The 25,253-nt window shown below is 40.2% G+C and overlaps 3 long non-coding RNA genes across 3 annotated transcripts; 2 read left to right on the plus strand and 1 right to left on the minus strand.

The window, feature by feature from the left end:
• Positions 1-5: 5 nt before the first annotated feature.
• Positions 6-1,029, plus strand: LOC146495066 (uncharacterized). The gene is made up of 2 exons (XR_014871631.1): positions 6-287; positions 498-1,029. It is a non-coding gene; the product is annotated as an uncharacterized LOC146495066 (long non-coding RNA).
• Positions 1,030-16,117: 15,088 nt separating this feature from the next.
• LOC146495067 (uncharacterized) lies at positions 16,118-17,381 on the minus strand. The gene is made up of 2 exons (XR_014871635.1): positions 16,840-17,381; positions 16,118-16,761 (listed from the first exon to the last, which is right to left on the minus strand). It is a non-coding gene; the product is annotated as an uncharacterized LOC146495067 (long non-coding RNA).
• A 5,226-nt stretch (positions 17,382-22,607) lies between these two features.
• LOC146495068 (uncharacterized) lies at positions 22,608-25,165 on the plus strand. The gene is made up of 5 exons (XR_014871629.1): positions 22,608-22,915; positions 23,998-24,054; positions 24,151-24,344; positions 24,467-24,634; positions 24,818-25,165. It is a non-coding gene; the product is annotated as an uncharacterized LOC146495068 (long non-coding RNA).
• The last annotated feature ends 88 nt before the right edge of the window (positions 25,166-25,253 follow it).

The raw sequence follows: 25,253 nt of genomic DNA on the forward strand, positions 1-25,253 counted from the left end.
ATATGGATCAGCTCTCTTTAAAATGAAAATTGTAATTCTTACTCATGTGGCAGCTTTTTGCTGCTTTATAAAGGTGTGCGAGATTCTTCAAATTGAACTGTATTGTCCTTCTGCTGTAGTTGTATGCAGAGTTTCAGCGGATTACAAATCAGAACCTGCCCAATACATTCTACGCTGGACTTGACCGCCATCTTCCTCGACTGATGACCTTATTCAGACAGAATGCATCAAAAACTGGGAAGACAGCAGATGCCCTGGCTGAAATTCTAAGAATTCACGATGAACAGGTAATAATAGATTGTTACACATTTCATAGGTTGAACCAGTGGAACATTGGACAGGTTTAATGATTTAAATGAGCGTTTTGAATTTTGCTATTAGTCCACTTTGTGTTTGCTATTTGTCTGACTTTGTGGACATATGTTCTGATTTGACTGTTGTTGTTGTTGTTGAGTAAACTCACCAGTATATACAATTCTGTTTTTATCTGGCAATAGGAAATCCATGATATCCACACCAAGCACACTACCGTTCTCCACGCCCTTCCTGTCTATCTGCGTGAGGATGTCTCTGGATTTTTCAGAACCTGCACTGTGAGTGTCCTTAAGTATCTAACAGATACTACTGTGTATATAAACAGTGCATCAAAGTACAAACATGTATTTGGATGCACTGTTTGGACTTACCTTTGTTTAGTCTACCCATACGGTTTCCATGTATGGTCTTTTCTGTCTCCTCACTACAAATGAACTGAATTGGTGTTTTGTTGAAAGTGATAAGATGTTTAGTAAAACATTTTCCTGTGTATTTCCTTTAGCTTAGTTTCAGTCTATCTCACACCACTTGATTCTCTGGTGAATTAGCTGATTTATGTGTGCAGAACATGGATCTTCTGTTTTTCACCTCTTACAGTGAGACCCAGGTCTCCCTTGTAAAAGAGGTATTGGATCTCAACGGGAGTTGGTAAAATGAGAAATTATATGTCGTTTGTTGTATTTCTTGGGTTAGATTGTGATTAGTATCTCTTTTTCATTCATTCAGGACGAATCGGATGAGTTGGAGCTTGATGGTGTTGAAGTGGCCCTCTTCACTGTCATCAGTGACCATGACACGACAAGTCCAGTTCACTACCAACCTGTGAAAATCTCTGTCGTCATTGAAAGTGATGCCATGGTCAGTCTCCCCAGATTTGGTGAAGCCTTCCTGGTAATGTTTGGACTGATCTATGCACTTCACCTCAGCTACCTCAAAGCCCTGACCAACACTTTAGAATTTACTCAAAAGATTTTACTTGGTCTAGAAAGTGGTAAACTGTCACCCAGGTTACAGACCCTCAAGAATGACTTGGTTATGTAGGAACTCATCTGAAAGAAGGATGCAGGGTGAAGCATTATAAAAGGCTAGTTCAAAGTTCTCTCCTTTTATCTAAATAATGCCTCAAAACGTTATTGCATTACTCTACAGGTATTCAGCCAATAGGTCCAAACTATACAACGTGCCTTTGTTCTCATTAACATAATGCAAAGCAACACTAATGTTTTGTATTTGTATGTTTTAATGTTTTTCGTAATACTATTTCTAAAACATTGTGGGCTGCGCAAGATGACCTAAATTTCACTGTTTGATACTGGTTAATGTAAAACAAATAGCATTGTAATTCACTCAAATTGCTGCCCTGTTGCCTTATTCAGATATTAGCCAGAGAGCCAAAAGCACATTTTGATATTATTTATTATTATTTGGCATTATTTTTTATTACTGACAGTTTTCCTGACTAAACAATTTTTGGTCTACTTATTTTAATTTATAAATGTTTTTGTTAATTATTTTTAATTATTTAACATTTTTTTAAAAAATGTATTTAATTTCAACATAATGTGCTAAAAGGGAGCAGGCAAGATACTGTTCAATGGCAGATGTTTATGACTTTTGCATATTAAGTTACCGATACTCAGTGTAATTGAGGCAATCAATTGCCTCAATTGCCTCAAAAGTTTTGGGTCACATGTTTTTAAGTATCAAGTAATCAACATATTTGACTAACGTGTACTTAAAATAATGACAACACAAACTAATAAACATTTGAGTGTTGTTAACATAAAAAATGTTGTGGTTGTGTACTTATTTTTTATAAGTTCTATGAACTTATTCCTTTGAATTTGTAAACTTGAAACTTTCAGTCATATTAACTGCAAATATTTGAGTTGACCATTCTCAAAAGATACAAGTACCATGTAATCCAAACTTTTGTGTTCTGGAAAAATTTGACTTTTGAGTTGATCAACTTTAAAAAATTGAGGCAATCGATTGCCTCAATTTTTTTGAGTTCTGGTAACTTATTCGGGTTTACAGTGTACTCAAAGACCACTAAGGCCGGAAGTGAGAGGCTTGTGAAATGGGACGTCTAGCCTCCGTTGCTAGGCAACCCGATTGCTAGGCAACCCGGTTGCTATGCGGTTGCTAGGCAACCCGGTTGCTATGCGGTTGCTAGGCAACCTGGTTGCTAAGCGGTTGCTAGGCAACCTGGTTGCTAGGCGGTTGCTAGGCTAGGCGGTTGCCTGGCAACCCGGTCGCTAGGCAACCCGGTCGCTAGGCAACCCGGTTGCTAGGCAACCCGGTTGCTAGGCAACGTTTCATACAGCTTTGTTTGACAGAAATGAAGGACAAAATCTTTTGTTCATTTGTGACTGTGAAATCATGATTATTGGGCTTCACTTCTGTACTGAATAGTCATTTAATGAATAACTAGCTTGGTTCAGAATTAATTGTGCGTGTGTCAAAAAAAATCAACACACTGCTTCAGAAGCACTGTGTCGAAGCTTGATTCGTTTGGCCAGAGTCACGTGATCAGTGACATCCGAAGCTTCATTTAGAACCTAACTGCTTCGGTGTCTGATTCACTGGTTTATAAGGAAGTGAATCATTTGCGGGATTTGTGGAGTGTTTTGATGGTGACAGATAGCAAACCACTGATATTTATACTGAGAGATTTGGAGCGAGCGAGGAATAGAAGAGTTTCTGTCATGTGGGAGTATTTTGAGTTGATTTTGGTCAATCGGGTAGGTTTTCCAGCATTGTGTTCTTGTTGTTTGCCTTTGTATTGTGCGTGTTTAATTTATCTGAAAATGGGAAAAACTTAAAATGTCAAAAATCTGCTTTTTCAAATATAAATATAATTAAATAACTTTAGAAAGACTCCCATTTGACTCTTTACATTTAATGTTATAAAAAAATATTTTTTATTTTTTAAATAATCTTAAACTGTTAGTCTGCAAAATGTGCAGCAATTTAATTTATTTATCCTCTTTAGCTGATAGTTTGTGAGGCCCAGGTAGACTGTATAACTGCATCTCTACCAGTTTTTCTGCACTCCAGGCTCTTCTGTTCCATGTGAGGGGATTTTCCTTAAGGCAGGAGAAATTATCTCCATGAAAAGAAACAGGTTCGGCCATCGCACAGTGGAACAAATTTTCTTCTTAAATAAAGGTTTAAAAGGGTTACCTTAAATTAGAGATGGCACGATACCACTTTTTTATGTCCGATACCGATATCATAAATTTGGATATCTGCCGATACCGATATGAATCCGATATAGTGTGTTTTTTAATCAGTAAAACTGTTTTTTTAATATCTTGCTGCTTTTTGTATAAGTTCATACTCAAGGTAAAAAACAACAACAACACTAAAGCTATTCTGTTATATATTCTGTTGTAAAGCGCTTTGGGGTCCTTAGGGACTAGTAAAAGCGCTATATAAATACAGGCCATTTACCATTTACCATTTACCTGTATGTAAAAAAAACACACTGCACCCAAAATATTTCATAGATCAGCAACACTGATCAATCTAATAAAGTTAAACCTACCCCATCCTCCCTATTCTGGTATTTTAAAGAGTACTTAGCAGAAATATTAAGCAACCTAACTAATAGGGTTGCAAACTCCCAGCAAAAGAAAATAGGGAACCACCCTCTTCCTCATGATGCTTAATCAATGTAATCAACTTTAATTTGATGCAGGGTGAAAAAAATTCACAGAAATAAATTATTTTTCAAGAATAATTAAATAGATTCAACATCTTTCTTCAACAGAATTGCAGACTGCACAGATGGTACCTTCCCAAAGGAAAAAGTACTACTACTAAAAAGTACTAGGGTATATTAGACTTAACAGTTACTATATACAGTAATGGACTTCTATACATTTTACATCAGATTAAAACTTTGGGTGTAAGATTCAGATAATTATTAAATAATTAAAAGCTAGATATTTTAAATGAGAATAAGAAAAGTATGTCTTTGTGCCCCCTTTTGCCTGTTCATGCCCTATCGGCCCCCCTGGCTAAACTTTGCTAGATCCGCCCCTGCACAGTTACCAGCCGTCAGCTGCATAGAAAAAGATCCTGGTCTAGGAAGTAATATTAAATAAATTCTAACAACAGCTTATCAAGCTTAATAGTGCTGCTGTTGTTCAGCCGCTAGTTTCCTCTTTCTGGTGAGAAGTGGGCCAAAAACAAAGAAGAGAGAACGACTCGCGACAGAAAAGCCGATCAGCTGATCATTAAGCAGTTTCAGATTGAAGTAGCAGCAGGAGAGAGAGAGAAGAGGCAGTTGGTCTATATATCGGTTGTTAAGCTTAACGCGGGAATGCTTTACAGACATTCAGAGATGAACTTACACACTTGCTTTACTTCTCTCTGAGATAACTTCCTCGGAGATGAAATGTTTGCTAGCAGGCTACAAATACACACAGCCGCTCTATCACGTGACCACACTGCTCCGGCTCGCCATGTCGCCAAGTTTTGTGAGGTGCTTTTTTGATATTTAATGGATCGGATTACATTTTTTATTTGTCTCTGATATCCGATCCAGTAATTGAGGTCTGTATCGGACCGATACCGATACGTAATATCGGATCGGTCCATCTCTAATTGTGACACTATGGTACAAGGTACACAATGTATGAAAAGATCTTTACTGCAGATACTACTATGGCTCTGCAGATTTTTTTCTTTTATTTTAACCTATGTTGCCTCACCTTGAGGTTGGCAAATCAGTTTTGGTGAACTATCTCAAGCGTTTTAACAGTTTCTGTTGTGCCTGTCACTATTCCCTGTCTGTTTTCTTACCTGGTTCTTCCTGACCTTGTACTTTCTCCTCACGTTCCCCTCTTTCCTCCTCTCTCCCTCTTTGGACTGACAATCATACACAAATAGATTGTATTCAATTAGATGAAAAAATTACATTAATATTAAAAAAATATATTATTAACCTTGACCATCCTTTAAAATTTATACCAATCCTTTGCCCTTCGTACCCAAGCGGGTACCAAGACAAAAGGTGATATAGCAATATCATATATGATTTTTTCTTTTTTTTTCACATCAGATCTTTTAAACAACTTCAGACCTAACCACAGATATAAAGTTTTTCATTATTTTTTAAATATTTTTTAGGTTTTTATGGCTTTATTGTTATAAAAAACCCTGTTTTTTGGGGGTGAAAAACCCATAATATGCAATATTTTCAAAAAATTAGTTGCAAATGGAAATATTTGGCATGAGGTTATTACAGCCTTGAATAGGTAAATAATTCATAACAACATTGATTTGGATGCATTATTATTTTTGGAGCAATAAGAGATTTTCCAAAATTACACCCATCCTTTGCCTTTCGTACCCAAACGGGTCCCCTGACAAAAGGTGATATAGCAATATCATATATGATTTTTTTTTTCTTTTTTTTTCACATCAGATCTTTTAAACAACTTCAGACCTAACCACAGATATAAAGTTTTTCATTATTTTTTAAATATTTTTTAGGTTTTTATGGCTTTATTGTTATAAAAAACCCTGTTTTTTGGGGGTGAAAAACCCATAATATGCAATATTTTCAAAAAATTAGTTGCAAATGGAAATATTTGGCATGAGGTTATTACAGCCTTGAATAGGTAAATAATTCATAACAACATTGATTTGGATGCATTATTATTTTTGGAGCAATAAGAGATTTTCCAAAATTACACCCATCCTTTGCCTTTCGTACCCAAACGGGTCCCCTGACAAAAGGTGATATAGCAATATCATATATGATTTTTTTTTTCTTTTTTTTTCACATCAGATCTTTTAAACAACTTCAGACCTAACCACAGATATAAAGTTTTTCATTATTTTTTAAATATTTTTTAGGTTTTTATGGCTTTATTGTTACAAAAAACCCTGTTTTTTTGGGGTGAAAAACCCATAATATGCAATATTTTCAAAAAATTAGTTGCAAATGGAAATATTTGGCATGAGGTTATTACAGCCTTGAATAGGTAAATAATTCATAACAACATTGATTTGGATGCATTATTAATTTTGGAACAATGAAAATTTATTGCAAAAACAAACTGAACTAAGCTAAACAAACAAAAAAACAAACTGAACAAAGATGTTATTTACATCTTATAACATGAACAAACTGAACTAAGCTTAACAAACAAAAGAACAAACTGAACAAAGATGTTATTTACATTTTATAACATGAACCGCAAAGCATTTTCCAATGCACTTTGCAGACCGGGGCACCACATTTGCAGCAGCTCGTTCGGATTCTCCTGCGCCTTTTACACGATGTGCACTGGTTTCGTATCAGGGAACGCTGCTGCTCCTCCTCCTCCTGCTGCTGCTCCTGCTGCCCCTGCTGCTGATCTTTGCCCTGGGCCTGTAAGACCAGGCTGGCTGCAAATGGTGTTCTGGGGAGCCGTGTTCTCTTCACCATTGTTGGGGTGATAAGGGCTCTGCCAACCTCGTCAATGAACAGACGCCGCCTGTAGCGCTTTCCTCTGTTCCACTCTGGTTCTACAGCGGTGAAGAGGATGAAAGCATTGTAGAGGCTGACATCGATCATGTGGTAGAGCAGACACATGGGCCACCTACGTGTCTGCCGACGGCAGGAGTAGGTGCCACAAACCTGCAAAACAAAAAGAAATGATCAGATGACATGAATAGATTTATACAGCCATAGGCAAGAGATTCTTTCTGCCTGTAGGCGTCAAACTAGACACCCCCCCCCCCGTAACTATCAAAACTATCATAGTCTAAAATTGTCATCTCATATCAAAACTATCATAATCACATTATCTGACTTTATCAGTTATAACGATTAGAAACAGTAAACAATTTGGCAAATGAATGACTTATAATTGTGCTTACCTGGTCCAGATGATCCACAGCCCCTTTGCATTTGTTGTAATCCAGGATGATCTGGGGCTTTTTCTTTCCAGAGTCCTGGACTTGTGGCTCACGGTGCCTGGTGCTCAGCACAACAACATTCTTTCTTTTCTTGGGGACGCAAGATACGACAGCCCTGTTGCAGCTAAAGCCAAAGACAGACGACAGAACGTCTCTGTCTCGAATGTTCAGAAGCTGTGGGGGCAGCTCAGGTTTATTCAACCGTAGCGTGCCCACCAGGGCCATCCTCCTCTTCCTCAATTCCTCTGCAAGAGGAAATGAAGTAAAAAAATTGTCAGTGGTGACTGTGTGGCCCTGCAGCCCCTCTGTTAACTCCAGCACCACCCGCATGCCTTGGTTCATCTCTCTGTTCGCTGATGCAGACTTTCCCGTATAGACTTGAAGCCTCCAGGCATAGGAGGTCTGCACATCGCAGAGGGCCCAGATCTTCAACCCATATTTAGCCGGTTTGGAGGGCATATACTGCTTGAATGAACAGCGGCCCTTAAAAGGGACCAGCTGTTCATCTACACAGATATCCCTCCCTGGGTTGAAAAATTTGGGCAGGCGGTCGCTCCACTTGCTCCATAAATCTTTTATTGGAGTCAGCTTGTCCCCCCTGTAGCGACCTGGACGAGAAAGTCGATCATCGAATCTGATTGCCAGATTAATTTGCGCAAATCTTTTCTTCGACATGGTGGCAGGAAAAAGAACTCGTCCTGTCTCCCCATCCCACAGGCTTGTTGTTGATTCATGTTGGGACCTGTACAGGCCAGCCAGGACCAGAAGCCCCATGTAGGCTCGCAGCTCCTCCTCATCTGTGTCCTTCCACTCTTTCACCGACCTCACCGACCTCTTTTATTGGAGTCAGCTTGTCCCCCCTGTAGCGACCTGGACGAGAAAGTCGATCATCGAATCTGATTGCCAGATTAATTTGCGCAAATCTTTTCTTCGACATGGTGGCAGGAAAAAGAACTCGTCCTGTCTCCCCATCCCACAGGCTTGTTGTTGATTCATGTTGGGACCTGTACAGGCCAGCCAGGACCAGAAGCCCCATGTAGGCTCGCAGCTCCTCCTCATCTGTGTCCTTCCACTCTTTCACCGACCTCTTGCCCTGCAGGTTTGTAAAATGCAGGATTAACTGCATAATGTCCTCTGCAAAAAAAAGGTTGAATGTGCTCACAGGGCTACTGATCCTAGCAATCGCATAATGCGTTGGTCCTGGGGTCAAAATGGGAGGAGGAAAAAATGGTAGGACCTCTTCATGGGTGGGTTGCCACATGAATTCTCCATTTTTAGATCTCCAGTCTTGTCTCTTCCTCCTGCTCTTCTTCCTCCTCCTCAGACGAGCTGCAAAGCTCCTCGGTGCCTGGCAAATATTCCTCCCCTTCTTCGCTGTCAGAAGTATCTCCACTGCCTGAGGTATCATTTTCACTTTCTGAAGAGTGCAAAACTGCAGCAACAGCCTCCTCTAAACTGAGTGTGCGCTTCATGGTGTCTGTGCAGAAATGACCACTAAGACCAGGCTGCAAAGTATTCTCATAGACTTCAAAGGTGCACCTGCATAAACATGCTATACCATGCATCCAATAAGAGAGAGGAGGCTCTCTCTTGATCAAGAAAAAACATAAACACAGTCCCTTTGGCCTGATCTCTCTCCCTCTCTCTCTCTCTCTCTCTCACTCACTCACACACACACACACACACACACACACGCACACACACACACACACACACACAATACCATTTTATGGTGGTTAGATGTTTTATTGTCATGCATTTTGCAAGGTAAGATAACCACGTCCTGCATTCAAAACCACTGAAAATGTCTATGGTGGTGCTGTGCCTAATATTGTGCTCATTTGATCCAAAACCTATTTTTCCTTTATTTTGAAGGCAGAGGCTTAGATCCATTAGGTATTCACGAGAAAAGCATTATCACATGTCAGGATTACAGTATATCGAAAATATGTGATTATAATGGGAGTCAATGGGGCCCAAGCGGGTACAAGGGTAACAGGAGGTAGTAAATATGTGAATCTCCTTTACTATGCACCACACCATAGAGGGGATCATTGAATTTAAAAAAAATAATCCTAAAATACACATCCTGGCCAAGTATCATGCAACTGGTCTTTAAAATGACTGATATATTGAGAATCAAAAATCCAAAAGTACCCAAGCGGGTACCATTTTTCGCTAGGGTAACACGATCACTAATAAAAAAAAGTCCTCTTACAGTTTACTTTCAACCAAAAGGCAAATAACCAAACCACATGAACATCTAATAAAAGATATAAACACTGATCCAACATTATCCTTTATTGACAGATCATTTGTTCTTACACTTTTACCTGAATGTTGTTCCTGGGTTTAATATCGGCACATGCACATATGACAAAATAACCAACTTCTCTCATTCCATTTCAAACAGGACAGTGGCAACAACAGTAGGCTACGGACAATTTTAAGTTTTAGATTTTAAATAGGCTGCATAAATTTCAATGGGAGCAACAGGACGGTCAAATGTTGCTGATTTTACTACAGAGCAGGACGGATTGTAGGGTAGCAAACATCGTCGGAAAACACGTTTTCAACACTGCAGGTTACCTGGGTGTAATGTTTCTCAGCTAAAAGGAAACATGGTCTGACTCCTACCTAAATATATAAAGAGCAACTGAAGGTTAAATGCAGTTAACATGTCCTGTTTTAAGCCAGGCACTTACACCTCCGCTCCGCTGCGTCTAAGCTACCTTCGCTCTGGCAGCAAGGGGCTAGAGCCAGAGTAGGGGAGAGGCGTGTGACAGCAAAGAAATGATTGCTCAAATATAAGTTACCTTACTTTTTCTATGAAGTTTATATGTTTGTAAAAAATAAAGTAAATCATCTGCTCTAAACAGGTTTAAATAGACTCAAGTTTCCTTTTATAATTTTCTTGAAAACATGTTTTTGGGGTGTTTTGCAAAACTGTGAGTTTCTTCAGTTACCCACTTTTTCACTTCACTTAAAAAAACTTGCAGATCTGGCATATTGATCTCAGGTTTGATAGCGTATCTGTGGACAGTCAGCTTAAAGAAGAATTTGCAAAGTTCATTGTATTTATTTAAGATAATTTTTGACAGTCACAGCTGTGGCACATAAATTATTTTTATAAGACATTTATCACAGACTATAGACTGACAGGACTACGAGAAATACCTTTTAGTTATTGTTCCTTTTTAGTCGTCTAAAAAAATGTTAATATAAAAGCATAGGTTTATCCGTTTTAAAGACACAGATAATTTAAGACACAATTACACAAGTATATTTCAAGAAGACATTGTAAGCAAACATTTAGGGGCTGTCGTTTCACATGTTGCTCCTCCTATCAAGTGTTAGAGTCACCTTCCAGGTTTCCAGGTCACTTACTCAGTATATGTACTTGGACTGTACAATACATTACATTACAATACATTAAAAATCTTTATTTCTAGACATATAGCACTGACTGGAGTTCATAATTTGAAGCATTAAAAGTCGGATTCTGTAACAAAAAAATAAATGATTGTGATTGTTGATTTCTTGCTAGTTATTAACTTTTACCATTGCATTTACCATCATTGCAGCTTCTGATGATTTCTTTGATTTTAATATTTGTCCAGAGCTTCATCTATAATAACTGTAAGGTTAACAGTACTCTTGTCTGAATTATCTCTGTGTTTATGTGTGTGAGGGAAGACTCTCTAACAGAGTCCCAAAAGTCCAACACATGTTATCCTGTTTTTAGAGACATAATTTGTGCAGCATATACAGAATCTAACCAAACATTAAAGGATTATTCAGCCTTCTAATCTCTCTAATTTATTGTGTTTTACAATGATGGACATGGTCGTCCATACAGAAGATAATCAGTATTAAGACATCAGTCACAGCTGAATTTCTTTTTAATCTTGCATTAGTCCCACTTGTCCAGCAGATGTCCTTGTTATGTCTTCTGCACATCTTGCTTGTTTGTACGTCTCAACCATGCTTTGACCAGATCATTCAGCCTTCCTTCTTTTATTTAAAACTATGAACCATTTAATCCAGTAGACCATGTAGTGGCGTTATTGCAGCCTTCAACGTGTCATTTTCAGATGGTTGTTTGTTCTGCTTTTTTTCCCCCTTTAGCTTGTGTCACTTTGTGGCTGTATCTTCATCTCCCTGTTTTAATTTTGATGCTGTTTGCAGTCATTAAAATCTCCTTTTTGTTTTTTTGTTTTTTTAATTTTTTTTTGCATCTAACATTTCCAGCTCTAAATGTTAACTAGAAAAGAGTAATAATTAGGCAGAACCCCTTGAAACTCACTTAAAAGTATGTGAAGACAAGATTCCCCCTGGTGAAAAAAAACAAAACGAAAAAACAAACAAAAAACAACAACAATTAGGGAACAGTAAAATCCAATCTCTACAGCCTTAAACAACAAATAATAGTAATAAAATAATATCTAAACCACAGAGAGGAGTATACACTAGAGCAGGAGTGTCGAACTCCAGACCTTGAGGGCCGGTGTCCTGCAAGTTTTAAATATCACCCTGGGTCAACACACCTGAAACAAATGATTAGTTCATTATCAGGCTTCTGGAGAACTTCAAGACATGTTGGCTGTATCCCAATTCAGGGTCTGCAGCCTTAAAGTACGCAGCCTTAACGGTCCACAAGTGCCGCGTACTCAAAGACCACTAAGGCCGCGTACTCAAAGACCACTAAGGCCGGAAGTGAGAGGCTTGTGAAATGGGACGTCTAGCCTCCGTTGCTAGGCAACCCGATTGCTAGGCAACCCGGTTGCTAGGCGGTTGCTAGGCAACCTGGTTGCTAGGCAACCCAGTCGCTAGGCAACCCGGTTGCTAGGCAACGTTTCATACAGCTTTGTTTGACAGAAATGAAGGACAAAATCTTTTGTTCATTTGTGACTGTGAAATCATGATTATTGGGCTTCACTTCTGTACTGAACAGTCATTTAATGAATAACTGGCTTGGTTCAGAATTAATTGTGCGTGTGTCAAAAAAATTCAACACACTGCTTCAGAAGCACTGTGTCGAAGCTTGATTCGTTTGGCCAGAGTCACGTGATCAGTGACGTCCGAAGCTTCATTTAGAACCTAACTGCTTCGGTGTCTGATTCACTGGTTTATAAGGAAGTGAATCATTTGCGGGATTTGTGGAGTGTTTTGATGGTGACAGATAGCAAACCACTGATATTTATACTGAGAGATTTGGAGCGAGCGAGGAATAGAAGAGTTTCTATCATGTGGGAGTATTTTGAGTTGATTTTGGTCAATCGGGTAGGTTTTCCAGCTTTGTGTTCTTGTTGTTTGCCTTTGTATTGTGCGTGTTTAATTTATCTGAAAATGGGAAAAACTTAAAATGTCAAAAATCTGCTTTTTAAAATATAAATATAATTAAATAACTTTAGAAAGACTCCTCCATTGCCGAAGCTGCTGCTTTGAGCTGCGGCCGCAAGGTGGTTGGTGCCTGCCGTGGTGGTAATCCCCGAACCAAATGGTGGACACCAGAGGTGAAGGGAGCCACCAGGCTGAAGAAGGAGTCCTATCGGGCTTGGTTAGCCTGTCGGACTCCGGAGGCAGCCGACAGGTATCGACAGGCCAAGCGGAATGCGGCTCGGGCAGTGGCTGAAGCAAAAACTCGGGTGTGGGAGGAGTTCGGAGAGGCCATGGAAAAAGACTTTCGGACTGCCTCGAAGAGGTTCTGGCAAACTGTCAGGCGTCTCAGGAGGGGAAAGCGGTGCTCTACCTGCACTGTGTATAGTGCTGGCGGAGTGCTGCTGACGTCGACTGAGAAAATTGTCAGGCGGTGGAAGGAATACTTCGAGGACCTCCTTAATCCCACTGACGCGTCTTCCGACGAGGAAGCAGAGTCTGGGGACGAGGGGAATGACCCGCCAATTTCCGGGGGCGAGGTCACTGAGGCAGTTAAACAACTCCTTGGTGGCAGAGCCCCTGGTGTTGATGAGGTCCGCCCCGAGTTCCTGAAGGCTCTGGACGTTGTAGGGCTGTCCTGGTTGACACGCCTCTGCAATGTTGCGTGGAGATCAGGGGCAGTACCCGTGGATTGGCAGACCGGGGTGGTGGTCCCCATCTTTAAGAAGGGGGACCGGAGGGTGTGTTCCAACTACAGGGGGATCACACTCCTCAGCCTCCCCGGGAAAGTCTATGCCAGGGTGCTGGAAAGGAGAGTTCGTCCGCTAGTCGAACCTCTGATGCAGGAGGAACAATGCGGTTTTCGTCCTGGTCGCGGAACACTGGACCCGCTCTTCATCCTCTCGAGGATACTTGAGGGTGCATGGGAGTTTGCCCAACCAGTCTACATGTGTTTTGTGGACTTGGAGAAGGCATTCGACCGTGTCCCTCGGGGTGTCCTGTGGGAGGTGTTGCGGGAGTATGGGGTGTCTGGCCCATTGCTACGGGCCATTCGATCCCTATACAACCATTGCAAGAGCTTGGTTCGCATTGCCGGCAATAAGTCGGACTCGTTCCCGGTGGGTGATGGGCTCCGCCAGGGCTGCCCTTTGTCACCGGTTCTGTTCATAATTTTTATGGACAGGATTTCTAGGCGCAGCCAAGTGGCGGAGGGCTTTCGCTTTGGTGGCCTCAGGATGTCATCTCTGATCTTTGCGGATGATGTGGTTCTGTTGGCTTCATCGGGTGAGGGCCTCCAGCTCGCACTGGAGCGGTTCGCAGCCTAGTGTGAAGCAGCGGGAATGAGGATCAGCACCTCCAAATCTGAGGCCATGGTTCTCAGCCGGAAAAGGGTGGAGTGCCCACTCCGGGTCGGGGATGAGGTCCTGCCCCAAGTGGAGGAGTTCAAGTATCTCGGGGTCTTGTTCGCGAGTGATGGGAGAAGGGAGCCGGAGATCGACAGACGGATTGGGGCTGCAGCTGCAGTAATGCAGACGCTGCACCGGTCCGTCGTGGTGAAGAGGGAGCTGAGTGTAAAAGCGAAGCTCTCAATTTACCGGTCGATCTACGTCCCTACCCTCACCTATGGCCACGAGCTGTGGGTAGTGACCGAAAGGACGAGATCGCGGATACAAGCGGCGGAAATGAGCTTCCTCCGAAGGGTGGCTGGCATCTCCCTTAGAGATAGGGTGAGAAGTTCGGCCATCCGGGAGGGGCTCAGAGTAGAGCCGCTGCTGCTCCACATCGAAAGGAGCCAGCTGAGGTGGTTTGGGCATCTGACAAGGATGCCCCCTGGGCGCCTCCTGGGTGAGGTGTTCCAGGCATGTCCCACCGGGAGGAGGCCCCGGGGCAGACCCAGGACACGCTGGAGAGATTATATCTCTCGGCTGGCCTGGGAACGCCTTGGTGTTCCCCCGGATGAGCTGGAGGAGGTGGCTGGGGAGAGGGAGGTCTGGGCCTCTTTGCTTAGGCTGCTGCCCCCGCGACCCGGCCCCGGATAAAGCTAATGAAGATGGATGGATGGATAGAAAGACTCCCATTTGACTCTTTACATTTAATGTTATAAAAAATATTTTTTATTTTTTAAATAATCTTAAACTGTTAGTCTGCAAAATGTGCAGCAATTTAATTTATTTATCCTCTTTAGCTGATAGTTTGTGAGGCCCAGGTAGACTGTATAACTGCATCTCTACCAGTTTTTCTGCACTCCAGGCTCTTCTGTTCCATGTGAGGGGATTTTCCTTAAGGCAGGAGAAATTATCTCCATGAAAAGAAACAGGTTCGGCCATCGCACAGTGGAACAAATTTTCTTCTTAAATAAAGGTTTAAAAGGGTTACCTTAAATGCATCATGTTGTAATTTGCAAGTTCATAAGCATTTTCAAGCAGAGGCCTGACCTGTCTCCCCAATGGGATGTTTGTGTATTGTATGTACAGTCGGCAAGGTCTGTCATCTCGGTTGTGGGCAAAAGACCTGCAACTGACAAATAAAGGCTATCTCATCATCTCATTTTCCCTTTCCAGTTCACAATCAATTCTACCCCCAGGTCAAAAATATGTATAGGAAAATTTCCCTAATATAATATTATTTATAAATATACCCCTCCGGCGATTAACTGAAGTACATGGAGGCGGGACCTCACAGCAGAAGCATACTCCATAATGTGTTGTACCAGGGGCGATTCTAGGATCAGAGCTTTGGGGGGGCTGAGCACCCAGAGAGCTGCCCAGCCAGGCAAGATGGCTTTACTCGTCACAATGAGACTTCTTCCCTGTCTCTGTCAGTCCCTGCATCCTTAAATGTCTCCAGTTGTCCCTAGTTCCCTCTGACTGTCTCCTTGGTGCATTTATGATGAATGATGATCATAGTGAGTAAGAAGTAAACTGAGCGCATTTCTTGGACAGAGATTCACTTTTAATGTGTATGTATAATACAATACAGATATATAAAAATACACTCCAAAAATAGAGTCCTTGAAATGTACAAATCTAGAAAATATTGATAAAAAATTATAAAAATGGAGGCAACTTTGCCTATGTGTCATGATTCTGGGTCTTTTGACCCAGCGTTTTAAGTTTGAGTTTATTTTGTTCATTAGGTTATCTAAGTTCATTTGTTTATTAGATTGCCCTTGTGTGTCCAACCCCTGTTAAGTCTCCCTTGTCCTTCATGTGCTTCATGTCTGTGTTTCTTATGTTGTCATGTTTGCGTTTCATTATGTTTCCCATTTTATTTTGAAAGAGGTCCTGTGTTCCTGCATTTTTTTTTACTCTTCCCCTGTGGCGTTGTTATGTTCATGTTGTGTCTACTGTGCCTTTCTGTTCCATGTTTCAGGTCCCTATGTTCTGTCTCCCCAGTCTGTTAAGTTTACATGTCTTGAGTTCCGTCAGTGTGTTTCCTGTTTTACTTTCACAGTCTGTTCTATGTTAATGTTTCTAGTTTTGCTTCCCTTGTCTCGTCCTGCCTAATTACTCCCAGCTGTGCTCTCCTCCTGTGGCTCATTCCCCCTCGTTATCCCTCAGTGTATTTAAGCCCCATGTTTCTCTTTGTCAGTGTTGCGTCCTCCCTCATAGCTAGGGATGGGTATTGATAAGATATTCACGATTCCGATTCCATTTTCGATTCTGTTTAACGATTCGATTCTTTATCGATTCTCTTATCGATTATTTTTTTTTAAAAAAAGGAGAACACTAAGGTCAATTAGCTTAGATCTTTGTTTTATATCTTCTCTTTGAACAAGATAGAAATTTAGGAGTAACATGGCCTTACAAACCCAACAGTGAGATCTTAACAGATCCAACCTACGGCTCTTCAATGGGGTGTCACAGGGTCCCCAGGAAAAAAAATTGTGAATGTAAAATAATAAAATAAATATTCTTCTGTAGCAATTACACAAGAATATCCAATAATGTCCCTGCCTACAATTAAACACATTCACTTACCGAAAATCGGGGGCATCTGCTGTGGCAAATGGGTGCAAGCCTTTTACCACAAACTTAGTCACTGCTCGGTGACATTCGTCTATCCTGGCCTGAAAGGAGACGCTACCGGTAGACTGCAGCGAGAACTGCCAGCATCTGAGCCAGACTCTGTCTGTCTCATCATGGTCACCTAAATGCACAGTAATGGATGGTTTTGTAATAAGGCAGATCGCGCTAACATAATATGCACTGTTAGTTGATTATTTACCTGCCGTATTAACGGGAGAGGACGTGCAAACGTTACCGCTGCTGCTGGGTTGAGATTCACGAGTCCGGAGCAGAATTAAAAACACGACATTTATTTAAGCAAGCATTATTTTGTGAGCAAATGCTTTTGCATATTCGTAGTGTTTCCTCCCTTAAATGAAATATCTACTTTGCAAGTATTGCAAGTTGCCCTGTTGTCATCCGTTCTCGTAAAGTATAACCAAACTTTTTAGCGTTTGAGCCGCCATGTTTCCTGCCAGGTAAATGACGCTCCGCAAAGTGGTGACGTCATTCGGGGCGACTGGAATCGATAAGGGAATCGTGTGCAAAAATGGCAAACGATTCCAAGGAATTGAAACAGTGGGAACCGGTTCTCAACAAGAACCGGTTTTCGATACCCATCCCTACTCATAGCTGTGTGATTTTTCCCTCTGGCGCCTTGTGCTTTAGTTTTCCTGGTTTAGTTTTGTATTGTTTTTCGTGTCCCACTCCACACCAGCAATAAAGCTGAGTTTACTTTTTGTCTCTGCGAGTTTGCGTTTGGGTCCTACTCTTGCCTACACACAGCCGTATTGTGACACTATGGTACAATGTACACAATGTATGAAAAGATCTTTACTGCAGATACTACTATGGCTCTGCAGATTTTTTTCTTTTATTTTAACCTATGTTGCCTCACCTTGAGGTTGGCAAATCAGTTTTGGTGAACTATCTCAAGCATTTTAACAGTTTCTGTTGTGCCTGTCACTATTCCCTGTCTGTTTTCTTACCTGGTTCTTCCTGACCTTGTACTTTCTCCTCACGTTCCCCTCTTTCCTCCTCTCTCCCTCTTTGGACTGACAATCATACACAAATAGATTGTATTCAATTAGATGAAAAAATTACATTAATATGAAAAAAATATATTATTAAGATCACTAATAAAAAAAAGTCCTCTTACAGTTTACTTTCAACCAAAAGGCAAATAACCAAACCACATGAACATCTAATAAAAGATATAAACACTGATCCAACATTATCCTTTATTGACGGATCATTTGTTCTTACACTTTTACCTGAATGTTGTTCCTGGGTTTAATATCGGCACATGCACATATGACAAAATAACCAACTTCTCTCATTCCATTTCAAACAGGACAGTGGCAACAACAGTAGGCTACGGACAATTTTAAGTTTTAGATTTTAAATAGGCTGCATAAATTTCAATGGGAGCAACAGGACGGTCAAATGTTGCTGATTTTACTACAGAGCAGGACGGATTGTAGGGTAGCAAACATCGTTGGAAAACACGTTTTCAACACTGCAGGTTACCTGGGTGTAATGTTTCTCAGCTAAAAGGAAACATGGTCTGACTCCTACCTAAATATATAAAGAGCAACTGAAGGTTAAATGCAGTTAACATGTCCTGTTTTAAGCCAGGCACTTACACCTCCGCTCCGCTAAGCTACCTTTGCTCTGGCAGCAAGGGGCTAGAGCCAGAGTAGGGGAGAGGCGTGTGACAGCAAAGAAATGATTGCTCAAATATAAGTTACCTTACTTTTTCTATGAAGTTTATATGTTTGTAAAAAATAAAGTAAATCATCTGCTCTAAACAGGTTTAAATAGACTCAAGTTTCCTTTTATAATTTTCTTGAAAACATGTTTTTGGGGTGTTTTGCAAAACTGTGAGTTTCCTCGGTTACCCACTTTTTCACTTCACTTAAAAAAACTTGCAGATCTGGCATATTGATCTCAGGTTTGATAGCGTATCTGTGGACAGTCAGCTTAAAGAAGAATTTGCAAAGTTCATTGTATTTATTTAAGATAATTTTTGACAGTCACAGCTGTGGCACATAAATTATTTTTATAAGACATTTATCACAGACTATAGACTGACAGGACTACGAGAAACACCTTTTAGTTATTGTTCCTTTTTAGTCGTCTAAAAAAATGTTAATATAAAAGCATAGGTTTATCTGTTTTAAAGACACAGATAATTTAAGACACAATTACACAAGTATATTTCAAGAAGACATTGTAAGCAAACATTTAGGGGCTGTCGTTTCACATGTTGCTCCTCCTATCAAGCGTTAGAGTCACCTTCCAGGTTTCCAGGTCACTTACTCAGTATATGTACTTGGACTGTACAATACATTACATTACAATACATTAAAAATCTTTATTTCTAGACATATAGCACTGACTGGAGTTCATAATTTGAAGCATTAAAAGTCGGATTCTGTAACAAAAAAATAAATGATTGTGATTGTTGATTTCTTGCTAGTTATTAACTTTTACCATTGCATTTACCATCATTGCAGCTTCTGATGATTTCTTTGATTTTAATATTTGTCCAGAGCTTCATCTATAATAACTGTAAGGTTAACAGTACTCTTGTCTGAATTATCTCTGTGTTTATGTGTGTGTGAGGGAAGACTCTCTAACAGAGTCCCAAAAGTCCAACACATGTTATCCTGTTTTTAGAGACATAATTTGTGCAGCATATACAGAATCTAACCAAACATTAAAGGATTATTCAGCCTTCTAATCTCTCTAATTTATTGTGTTTTACAATGATGCAGGCACGTGCAGAGGGGGGGGGGCTAGAGGGGCTTGAGCACCCGCCCCTTTCCTGATGGGTGCCCAAAGTGCCCTTTTGTTGAGGCAAATTTTAAAAACATTTTTTTTTTATGTGTGTGTGCGTGCGGAGTCCTGTCTGTGCCCTTCAACAATAATATTTAACTATTAATCACAGTTTTGCTAAATAAAAGGATCTGGCTTGCATCAGTCACATGATCACATTTAACCAATGATCGCCCTTGACGACAGAACGCGCTGGTTACGAGCCGGGAACGAGCTCACAAAGAGCACGCGCATTTTTAGCGGTCCGGAGCTGCAGGAGAAACACCAAGTTAACTCAGAGACACAGACTGATGCGACACAACCAGTAAGTAGGTGTACAGCGTACACTGTAGTGTATAGCACACAGGAGTATTGGCTTATTATGTACACGTTGGTAAGTTGAAACAAACGAGCGTGCTGTGTGTGCAACAGCGTGACATTACCTGTCCTTTTATTAACTGCACAAGTAGTGCTGGTCATAGCTGCTGGCTACCTGTGTAAGGCTGTCATGGGTCTGTAGCTCTGTCACCGTTTTAGGGAACATATTTAGTTTTAAAGTAAGTTTCCGGGCTTTTCCTGCCTTTCTGGAGGGATTATATTTCACTAAAAAAACGATCTAATATGCATGTCCACATAATTATGCATGTCCACATAATTATGCATTATTATAATTATAATATATTAAAAAACACACGCTGTATTTTAAAGAACATACATTAAGAAGCAGATTATATTAGATTCATATTTTAAATAAGACAAAATTTGGATTTTACAGCAGTAAAATGATTGTATCTCTACAGTTTAATAAGCTTTGCCCCTGCACAGAGTGGATAGTGAAACAAATGGAATCATAAATACATTATTTCATATTTCATATTTATTACTTTCCCCTCCTCATTGCTTTATTATTGTAGCTCTAGTAATAAATAATAATGTAAGGATTCTGGATCAGCACCATGATGCCCATAGTATATACAGTATTCTGAAGAAGGTCTAAAATGTCACTGTGTGTGCGTGCATGTGTGTGTTTTATTTAGATGGATTTTTTTTAATTATTACTCATGATATAACATTGTCCAGACATGGCTGCTAAGGACATGAGGAGGAAACAGTAGGAGCTGTGTAAGGCTACTAAAGGCAGGGCTATAACATTTTTCTGTCATCATTTTATTATAGATTAAGTGCGAGAGTTGTTAGGTGTGGATAATTAGATTATAGTTTATTACAATAGCAAGTTGTGCCTTGTTCTCAGATAGACAGCAAGTGGAGAGTGATATATGAGATGATAGGATGGAAGGAAGAAGAGAATCAAAGAGTGATTCACAGGCAGAGCCTAAATTATTTCTCACAGTTTTTGTTGCCTTATGGTTCCAAGCGCTGTCACCAATCTTTGCATTTTGTTATTATCTCATGACACTTGTTTAATCAGCTACCATCTCTCCTGTGGACTTTTTATTGTCTACAGTCTCAGATCAACACAGCCCTGCCCTTCCCATATTAGATTCTTGATGAATGTGTGTTGTTGTTATTCAGCCTGGTTCAATGTGCCCCTTTTTAACTTTGAGCACCCGCCCCTTTAAACCTCTCTGCACGGCCCTGCAATGATGGACATGGTTGTCCATACAGAAGATAATCAGTATTAAGACATCAGTCACAGCTGAATTTCTTTTTAATCTTGCATTAGTCCCACTTGTCCAGCAGATGTCCTTGTTATGTCTTCTGCACATCTTGCTTGTTTGTACGTCTCAACCATGCTTTGACCAGATCATTCAGCCTTCCTTCTTTTATTTAAAACTATGAACCATTTAATCCAGTAGACCATCTTGTAGTGGCGTTATTGCAGCCTTCAACGTGTCATTTTCAGATGGTTGTTTGTTCTGCTTTTTTTCCCCCCTTTAGCTTGTGTCACTTTGTGGCTGTATCTTCATCTCCCTGTTTTAATTTTGATGCTGTTTGCAGTCATTAAAATCTCCTTTTTGTTTTTTTGTTTTTTAATTTTTTTTTGCATCTAACATTTCCAGCTCTAAATGTTAACTAGAAAAGAGTAATAATTAGGCAGAACCCCTTGAAACTCACTTAAAAGTATGTGAAGACAAGATTCCCCCTGGTGAAAAAAAACAAAACGAAAAAACAAACAAAAAAAACAACAACAATTAGGGAACAGTAAAATCCAATCTCTACAGCCTTAAATAACAAATAATAGTAATAAAATAATATCTAAACCACAGAGAGGAGTATACACTAGAGCAGGAGTGTCGAACTCCAGACCTTGAGGGCCGGTGTCCTGCAAGTTTTAAATATCACCCTGGGTCAACACACCTGAAACAAATGATTAGTTCATTATCAGGCTTCTGGAGAACTTCAAGACATGTTGGCTGTATCCCAATTCAGGGTCTGCAGCCTTAAAGTACGCAGCCTTAACGGTCCACAAGTGCCGCGTACTCAAAGACCACTAAGGCCGGAAGTGAGAGGCTTGTGAAATTGTACGTCTAGCCTCCGTTGCTAGGCAACCCGGTTGCTAGGCAGTTGCTAGGCAACCTGGTTGCTAGGCAGTTGCTAGGCAACCTGGTTGCTAGGCGGTTGCTAGGCTAGGCGGTTGCCAGGCAACCCGGTCGCTAGGCAACCCGGTTGCTAGGCAACGTTTCATACAGCTTTGTTTGACAGAAATGAAGGACAAAATCTTTTGTTCATTTGTGACTGTGAAATCATGATTATTGGGCTTCACTTCTGTACTGAACAGTCATTTAATGAATAACTGGCTTGGTTCAGAATTAATTGTGCGTGCGTACACTGTAAACCCGAATGTTCAAAGTAATTAAATAGATTAAGTAGTGTATACTCAAAGTCTTTAAAAAGTTCTGTTAACTTAAATATGTCAAGTTCGTGTAACATGTTCTTCTTTTTGAGTAAATGAAACTAATAATTTTTGATTGAATTGAACTATTTCTATATTAAGTAAGCATCACTTAAAATCATAACTTAAGCACAACGTAACACAGTTAAGTTAGGACATATAAGAATGGTAAAGTTCTGTTATTTTTGTTGTTTCAAGTAGGTAGGATTTAATAATAAACTCAATTTATGTAGCACATGCTAAAATACAATAAAATCTCAAAGTGTTTCACCAAATAAGTAAAATCAAATAGTCTTAAATGCATTAGTGGAAGACAAAATGTATTTATTTTAATATTCATTGTTTATCAATGTATCCTATATATATATATTTTAATTTTTTCCGTAAGTGTTGAGCAGCTGCAGGAATCAATTTTTATTCCGAGTTAATCTCTGATTCACCCTCCGAAGCGGAAGGCGGCGCTAATGAGCATTATACACTGATCGTTTACCGCTATTTGGAAAAAAAATACGAAACACAGAAGTAGTAAAGGTATATGGGCGGGAAACAGCACCAAAGAGGCAACACGGACGACTGGAGAAAGTTGGACCTAACGGCAGCAACTAGCATCACTGGACTTACAGTAAGTTTTCAATGTTGATATTAGTTTATTGTTAAAATACGAATATTTAGTTGTATTTTGGGTGCGTGTCGAAAAGAATAGCAGAAATGTCCGGTCAGTGTTTTTTATGTGCTTTGCTGCTCTCCCCGAAGGAAACTTTGCGCTTGCAGAGCTAGCATTAAGTTGTTGTAATGAGGGTTGCAGGCTGTTTAAAAAGTTAGATACTACTTGTTCTAGAGGTGGCGCCCGGTGGCCTAGTATGAAACAAAGTGTTTTAATCTCTCTAAATTTTTAAACCCCCTCTCATGACTCAGAATAGTTGGGTCCAAACAAGCCCGTTGTCCCTGCAGTTACACAGCCGAGATACCTGTCTGCAGTGAGAGTGCTTTCAAGCCACTATATTTTAAACTATATGTGCGAATAAGTGGTGCAGGTGTATTAGGCGTTTGAGCGCCGGTCTCGATAGGTGTTTTTTTACATATATATCAGTCACTTTACGCAGTAGAATGATCGGGAAACTCATCCTTCTAATACACCTGCTCTGACGAGCCACATTGTTCACAAGCCAGATTAGAGGGCCAATGAAAGAGCACTGCACACGCATCGTCTCCTCTCACTTTGCCTAATTAGTGGAATCACTTGTCAATCAACTTCTGCCAACCAATTGGCACTCTTGGATCACTAAGGTCCTAAAAAACAAACCTGTCAATCAAAACAACCAGAATCGTTCGGAGAGAGAAGCAGTGATGAGGAGCCTGACATTTTTGACATTAACTGTGTATGCACATTAAATAATTTCAAATAACATATGTTTGGGGGAACCTCTCATCAGTAAGGCTTTAGTTTGTAGAAATGGCGTTGTTGTTAATTTAACCATGCCGTTAAAGTTCAAGTGCTGCTGCTTGTCTTCAGTATTGTAATATTTGCTCGATGGCTTTAGTATCTTGACTAGAGATGCATTCACACTTTGGGGATTAAATGAAAAGATCATTAACAGGGACAAAATTATAAATGTATAATTATAATAAGTATTTATAATTTGTCACCGTTTGGATGCTTTTTAATTGTTCATCAGTTTATGCCTTTGGATCTCTCTGTTCCAGCTTCAAGAATTAAGACCGAGTCAAGGAAGAGAACTGGGGATGTGATAAAGATACCAGGTAATTCATTTTGTTTGTGAATTCTTCTACCAATCACCGCTCTCGCTCTCTCTCGAGTTGTCTTAAAAACCCCTAAAAAACCAAACTTTCCCCAAGGAAAGGATCCTTCAAGCCTTGACCAGTTGAGGCAAGCAATTGTTGAAGAAGTCAAGAAGGCTGAGAAGAACCTGCCCCTCATTAGAAAGTTGATGGAGACCACATTTCCCCTGCGCAGACAAACCATAGTGATGTCCTGCCCGCCACTGAAGGAGCTCTTGGACCTCTGGCCTGCTCTAAAAATGGAGTCTGAGGTAATATGGATCAGCTCTCTTTAAAATGAAAATTGTAATTCTTACTCATGTGGCAGCTTTTTGCTGCTTTATAAAGGTGTGCGAGATTCTTCAAATTGAACTGTATTGTCCTTCTGCTGTAGTTGTATGCAGAGTTTCAGCGGATTACAAATCAGAACCTGCCCAATACATTCTACGCTGGACTTGACCGCCATCTTCCTCGACTGATGACCTTATTCAGACAGAATGCATCAAAAACTGGGAAGACAGCAGATGCCCTGGCTGAAATTCTAAGAATTCACGATGAACAGGTAATAATAGATTGTTACACATTTCATAGGTTGAACCAGTGGAACATTGGACAGGTTTAATGATTTAAATGAGCGTTTTGAATTTTGCTATTAGTCCACTTTGTGTTTGCTATTTGTCTGACTTTGTGGACATATGTTCTGATTTGACTGTTGTTGTTGTTGAGTAAACTCACCAGTATATAGGAAATCCATGATATCCACACCAAGCACACTACCGTTCTCCACGCCCTTCCTGTCTATCTGCGTGAGGATGTCTCTGGATTTTTCAGAACCTGCACTGTGAGTGTCCTTAAGTATCTAACAGATACTACTGTGTATATAAACAGTGCATCAAAGTACAAACATGTATTTGGATGCACTGTTTGGACTTACCTTTGTTTAGTCTACCCATACGGTTTCCATGTATGGTCTTTTCTGTCTCCTCACTACGAATGAACTGAATTGGTGTTTTGTTGAAAGTGATAAGATGTTTAGTAAAACATTTTCCTGTGTATTTCCTTTAGCTTAGTTTCAGTCAAAGGTCAAAAATATGTATAGGAAAATTTCCCTAATATAATATTATTTATAAATATACCCCTCCGGCGATTAACTGAAGTACATGGAGGCGAGACCTCACAGC

The sequence above is a fragment of the Neolamprologus multifasciatus genome, chromosome 20 (assembly GCF_963576455.1).
Source record: "Neolamprologus multifasciatus chromosome 20, fNeoMul1.2, whole genome shotgun sequence".
NCBI classification, from domain to species: Eukaryota; Metazoa; Chordata; class Actinopteri; order Cichliformes; family Cichlidae; genus Neolamprologus; species Neolamprologus multifasciatus.